We start from the raw sequence: 7,129 nt of genomic DNA, 5'->3' as shown, positions 1-7,129 counted from the left end.
GTGGCTTTCTCTTTACCTCTGAACTACAGCTCCAGTCTTCTTTATTTTGAGACAGGGCCTCCCTAGTTCGCTGAGGATGGCCTTGAATTTGTGCTTCTCTTTCCTTAACCTCTGGAGTAGTAGTGTAATTATAAGCATGGGCCGCAGTGCGCAGTTTTCTTCTCCCTGATCTTATTTTTATTTTTTTGTGATGTTCGGGATCAAACCCAGGATCTTGCACTTGCTAGGCAAGTACTCTCCCAGTGAGCTAAACCTCTAGCCCTCCTCCCTAATTTCTAATATACATAGGGTGATGATGATAATTACACAGAATCCACTCTTGGCCTAGGTTTGCCCCAAGCAGTCAAGCAGCCTGGGCAGAGAGATTAGCTTCCCTACGGTAACAACTGTTACCCTGGAGGCAAAGATTTAAACACCTGAGGTACCCGCCCCTACCAAGTTAAAATTCGCATATTAAAATTTCAGAGTTGTGTATCCATTCACCAATAAAAAAATCCATTTGCTTGATTTATTGACAATTGCATAAAGGAGAATTCCACCTGAGCTGTCCAAAGACAGGCCTCCTGCTGAGACTGCCCACCACCTACTAAATCTTTGACACATCAAACCTTTATTCTGAAGTACCCCAGCCACAAGACCAAAATCAGAGGAGCCCAGTAGAGAACACTGCCAAGTCTACTCCTCCTTGAAACTTGGTCATGTTTGGGGTGTATACGATACAGAAGTGATAAACCTTGAAAGCAACCAAGACACCCTTCAGTAGGTAAATGAATAAGTAAACTGTGATTCATCCAAAAATGGAATATCTCTCAGCACTCTAAAGAATCAAGTTCCAAAGTCATGAAAAGACATGGATGAAAAAAGCCAATCTGGAAGGTCATACCTGTCATACGTGATGATTCCAACTATATGACATTTTGGAAAAGGCAAAACAATGGAGATAATAAGAATGGTTGCCAAGAGCTAGTGGAGAGGGAAGGATGAGTAGGCAGAGAACAGAAGATCTTTAGGGCAGTGAAACCATTCTGTGGGTACAGGTCAATGCACATGTTTGCAAACCTACAAGATGTACCACATCTGATGAGCCCTAGTATAAATGATGGACTTCAGGTGATAATCATATGTCAACACAGGCTCACTGATTATACTATGAAAAGAAATTTTGATTCCTACCTCATGCCCTATTCAGATATGAACATAAACAGATCATAGATCTAAATGAAAAATACAATCCAGAAAACTTGTAAGAATAATGAGAAATCTTTGTGACCCTGTATTAAGCAAAGACTTCTTAGAAAGGACACGATAAGCATGATTCATAAAAATAAATAATGGTAATTTGAACTTCATCAAAATTAATAAATTCTGCTCTTTAGAAACATGTTAAGATCTTGAAAATTGCTGAGAATAGATATTAAGCATTCTCATCAAAAAAGAGATAAGTATATGAAGAAATGCATGTGCTCATTAGCTCCATTTAGCCATTCTGTAATGTGTACATGTTTTTTAAAAAGTTTCATACAATAAATATGTACCATTTTATTTGTCAATTAAAAAGAAAGAACTCTTTTGGAAAAAAAATTAAGAAAATGAAAAGATAAACCAAATGGGTAGGAAAAGGGATTTGTATCCATAATATATAAAGAACTCTCAAAGCTAAATATTAAGGAAATGAATAACCCAACATATGTTGAACAAAAGATTTGAATAAACCCCTCACCAAGCAAACTATATGAATGGACAATAGACACATGGAAATATTCTCAACATCATTAGTCATTAGGGAAATGCAAATTAAAACCACCATGAGATCCACTACACATTTATTACCATGGCCAAAACAAAAACCCATAATACTAAGTTCTGTTGGTGGGGATGCAAGATAGTATATATCCTTTGGAAAACAGTGTAGCAGTTTGTCATAATGTCAGCCTGCATTTATTGTTACCAAGGAAAAACCTAAATAAACCCTGTAGCAGCAGTTGCTCTTACTTGACTTGAAATCACTAATTTTGGAGGGCATGTGGCTGGGCAGTGCATTATTAATCTCCCACTAGCTTTGCTGCAGATAGTGCCTCTGATGTTAGGATAAACATTGCCTAGCTTATTCTTCAGGAGTTTGAATGCTACTGTTTCGAAAACTCTGACTCTTCACTTCAGCCTGAAGATGTCTGATGGATGGCTATAGGACAAAAAGCTTCGTTTTGTGTCTGTCCCCTGTGTTGCCTTAATTGTTGGGTCAGATTTAATGTTCGTTCGAAATCATAACATAACAGGCTTGACCTGTTCTAGACTTGCCTGGTCTCTCCACTGCCCCCCCCCACCACCTCACCATGACCAGAAATGACAAACCACAAGAGTGAAGAGAAGTGGCACCTTTGTTCCTAGTAGATCTCCACCTATTCCCAGAAAAGACATGAATATTCCTTCCATTTATTAGCTTATCCCTCTCTCTCTTTATTCCTACACATTCCTGAATATATTCCAATATCTGTAAACCCTCAGCCCATGGAGTTGAAAGGCTGATTTATGAGCAAATCTCCCTCTTCTCCATTCTTTGACCATAGAACAAAGCCTTTGAACATTCATCTCTTGGGCCTTGATTTTTCTGTGAGATGAGCTTCTGAGCCGGAGTTTGGTAGCATTACTCTATGACCTAAAATTCCCAGTCTTAATAATTTATCTAGTGAACTAAAAACTTTTTTTTCCCAATCAAATCTGGACACAAATGATACAGAGGTTTTTAAAAATTGTAATTGCTAAAACCTGGAAATGACTCCAACCTCCCTCACCTTATTGCCAAAAACTCAGTCCCTGTCCCAATGCCAATCCAATAATGAGTACATGATTTTGAGAAAAAATAAAAAAGAAAATTCACTGCTTTGCTAGCAAAGAAGAAACACAGGGGACTCCTTGTCCCAAAGGCTGTGATTCTGCCCATCATGGGGAACAGGGGTTTTTTAAAGAGGTGATTTGGAGAAAATGAGAGAAGAGAGATTATATATAATCTCTGGCGTGTCCAAGGGAGGAGAGATTGGGAAAGAGAAAATCAGGGGAAAGAAGATCAGGGAGGAGAAGGTTAGGGAAAAGAAGATCAGGGAGGAGGTCAGGGGAAAGAAGGTTGGGAAAAAGAAAAAAAAAATGTATGTTTCAAAGTGACAAGGAATATAGTCAAAGCATCAAGTGAGCCCCTGTTACAACCTGAGGGACTAGAAAACAAACTGGTACATCCAAAATGTAGAACAATATTCATTAATAGAAAGAAACTACTGATACACTGATAGAGATGATTCTTGTATATGTCATGCTAAGTGGAAGAAACCAGTCTCAAAGGCTCCATATGGGACACTGGAAAAGACAAAACCACAGGAACAGAAAAAAGGATTATTGGTTGCCAGAAATGTGTGACATGTACATGCCAGAGAAAGAGGGAGAGATTGATTTGGGGGTGATGAACTTCTCTATTTATTGATGGCAGTAGTCACACAACTGCATGAATTTGTTAAAACAGAATTGTGAACTAAAGATAGTGAATTTGTGGGCTGAGGGTGTAGCTCAGTGGTAGGGTGCTTGCCTAGCATGGGTGATCCCCGCCACTGAAAAAAAAGATGAACTTTATTTAAGTTAAATCTTTAAAAAAGAAAATTAAAGTAAAAATGAATAAAATTAAAATAAAAGATGAAACCAAAGATGGGACTGTGAAAACATCACAAAAAGATTTAAGGTGATGCCTTAAAGGATCATTCATTCAAATGAGAAACCCTCTAAATATTTTAAGGGCATGTCCCAGGGATAGTCTCCATTAAACAATAGGGCTCCTAATGTAACAGTGGTCCACTTTATGCTTTGAATGTAGTCCTTGCTCCTCTGCCACAGCAACTTATTTGTAAAATGGACATGTTTCTTTCTCTTCCTTTCTCCCTGCTCCTCCCTAATCTCTCACCCTTCCTAATATCAGGGGAAACAGTATTACCTTTTTTCCCCATTTTAGGCAGAGTTATCTGTCCTGGAATACACACGTAGCCATAAGAATGAAGTAATCCAGACTTTAGGGATGGTACCAGAAAATCTCAGAAATGACTATTTCCCAAATTAACAAGTAAATTACAACTCCAAAAGAGAACACATAGCCTTAAAAAAAAAAATCACCTCTTTAAAAGCCCCCTGTTCCCCATGATGGGCAGAATCACAGCCTTTGAGACAGGAGTCCTCTATGTTTCTCCTTTGCTAGTAAAGCAATAAAACTTTTTCTTTTTTCTCAAAACCATGTCCTTGTTATTGAATTGGCATTGGGGACAAGGACCAAGCTTTCAGCAACACTAAGAATCTTAAGGGCATTGCCCTTATCAGTTTCAACAGAAGCCCAGTGTAGAGAAAGGCTTACCTTGAACAGATTTGTATGTATGGCTAGGTCTAATAGAAAAAAAAAAAAAAAAAAGCAAGATTCATAGGAGAACCACAAAGTTTTTAAGAGAATTGTATTTGGGGGTATGTATCAGGGACTGAACCCAGGGGTGCTTAACCACTGAGCAACATTCCCAGCCCCTTTGATTTTTTATTTTGAGACAGGATCTTGCTACATTGCTTTAGGGCCTCACTAAGTTGCTGAGGCTGACCTCAGACTTGCAATCCTCCTGCCTCAGCCTCCTGAGTCACTGGGATTACAAGCATGCACCACCATCTATGTATTTTTGACATACCACCAGTTTGGACTGAAAGGTTCAAAGACAGTAGCAAATAAAAGGAGGATTTTGGATCTCCAGACAGCTACAGGAAAAAAAAAAAAAAAAACAATCTGAGAAAACTATTCACCTACAAACACTAGCCTATCTTTCATAAAAAAGAAAGTGTGACTCAGAGGACAGAACTAGAGTCCAGTGGGCTGAGTCTTTACCCCAAGGAACTGGCCCTGAGGGATTTCATGTCAGCTATGATCAATGACAACTATGTGTATCCTTTTTCCTCCTGCTTTGGGAGTGTCCACAGGGCTTATACTATGCCTGTTCTAATGATGTATGTTGGGTTTGGAGCAGATAACTCATCCTTTCAAATCAAGGAATGTACTCAAGCAGTTGTCCTCATGGAACTACACCTAGACCTGAGGAGTATCAGCCATACCTGGATCTGATTCAGATGATGAGATCCTAGACTTTAAACTGATGAGTTCAAAGGAATGAGACATTGGGGGACCTGGAGAGGGAGTTAATATGTTGCATGTAGGGAGATGAATCAGGCAAAAGGGTTAGAATATGGTGGTAGCTAGACTCCAAGAAGTCTCTTAATGTCTTCACTGCCTATGCAATCTCCTGTCATGTGGAATCAGAGCTGACTTCTGTGATCAATAGCATATGACCAAAATGACAGCATGTGACTCCCGAGGCTGGATCATAAAAGACACTGGAGCTCCCCTGGTCTCCTAGGTTACTTGCTCTGATAGAATCCAGTTGCCATGTTGAAAGGACACCTAAGAAGTCCTGTAGGGATGTCCTTGTGGGAGGAACCAACCTATTGGCACTAACTTGTCAGCCAAGTGACTGAGCCACCTTGGAAGCCCTGCCTCCAGTCCTCAGCAAATCACCCCACCACCTAGGTTTCCAAGTATTCCAAACGAAGCCTTCACCAGCAGGAAGCGATTTCTACTATGTCCTGTTGAATTCCTAACTCACAGAAACCATGAGGAAATAAATTGTATTAGTCAGTTTTCTCTAATGAAACACAACTAAAGAATGTAGATATAATTATATGAGAGGATTTATTGACTGACTTATACCATCAGAGGCTGGATAGTCCCACCAAAGGCTGTCCACAGGCTGGAGAGCTGGGGAAACCAAAAGCTGCTCAGTCAAAAAGCTGCGTGCCTTAGAACAAGATGGACCAAGGATGCATCCTCAGTCCCGTTTTGAGTCTCTGAAAGCCCCCTGGAGACTTGGTGTGAGTCCATATTCAAAGGCTAAAGAATCTACAGTCTGATGTCCTTTGGCAACGACAACAGCAAAAAATGCACCCGAGGCTGTGAGTGACTGAGTTTCCTTCCCTCCTCCTCCTTTTTTCCCAAGAAGTCTCTCAATGTCTTCACTGCCTATGCAATCTCCTGTCATATGGGATCAGAGCTGACTTCTGTGATCAATAGCATATGACCAAAGTGACAGCATGTGACTCCCGAGGCTGGATCATAAAAGACACTGGAGCTCCCCGGGTCGCCTAGATTTCTTGCTCTGGTAGAAACCAGCTTATTGGACAGTGTCACCCACATTCAGGGCAGGTCGCACCCCCTCAGTTCACCAATCCACATGCCAATTGTCTCTGGAAACACCTTCACGGACACACCCAGAGTGTACTCGATAGTTTTCTATGTTCAGGGGTGATTTGTTATGCAACAGTGGACAATGAATACAGGGATTCAAGCATTTCTGTATCTGGAAATCGCCAATTGGTCCATGTCTCTGTGATGGACCCCACAGTCCTCTGCAGTCCAGTTGTTCTTTCAGGGAATTATCCTGCACTGGCTGCTTTCGTTTACACTGTGAAAATTAAAAACTTAAAAGAATTAGATGTTTGACGTGTGCAAAGTTGGATGGAGATGGGAAAAGAAGGGGCTCTAATCATAAAACCCTTGCTAGGAACTCTGTGAATCTGTATAAATGGATTTGCATAAATGGAAAGCCTCAATGAACTCACAATGTAAAAGAAGAACAGTGATCTGGGTGGGGTGGGACATGCCTTTAAGCCCAGCTATTCCAGAAGCTGGAGCAAGAGAATGGAAAGTTCAAGGCCAGCCTGGGCAACTCATCAAGTTCCTATCTCAAAAGAAAGTAAAAGGATTAGGGCTAAAGCTTAGTGGTAAAGCACACCTGGGTTCAACCCCCAGTACTCAAACAAAATGAGGTAAAGGAGGTGAAGTTCTCGGGACTTGTTCTTGCAAAACGAAAAGACAGGGCTGGGGAGATAGCTCAGCTGGTAGACTGCTTGCCTCGCAAGCATATGGCTCTGAGTTCGATCCCCAATACTGCGCAAAAAAAAAAAAAAAAAAAAAAAAAAAAGAAAAGACAAGGGCAGGTTTGAAGAAGGCAGAGTTCTTCTAAGAAGGCAGAGTTCTTCTAAGTCCTGCTATGCTGCCTGTTCTTCCTGG

This window comes from Sciurus vulgaris, assembly GCF_902686455.1.
Source record: "Sciurus vulgaris genome assembly, chromosome: 12".
In the NCBI taxonomy this organism is placed as follows: domain Eukaryota; kingdom Metazoa; phylum Chordata; class Mammalia; order Rodentia; family Sciuridae; genus Sciurus; species Sciurus vulgaris.
This window is presented reverse-complemented; position numbering follows the sequence as displayed.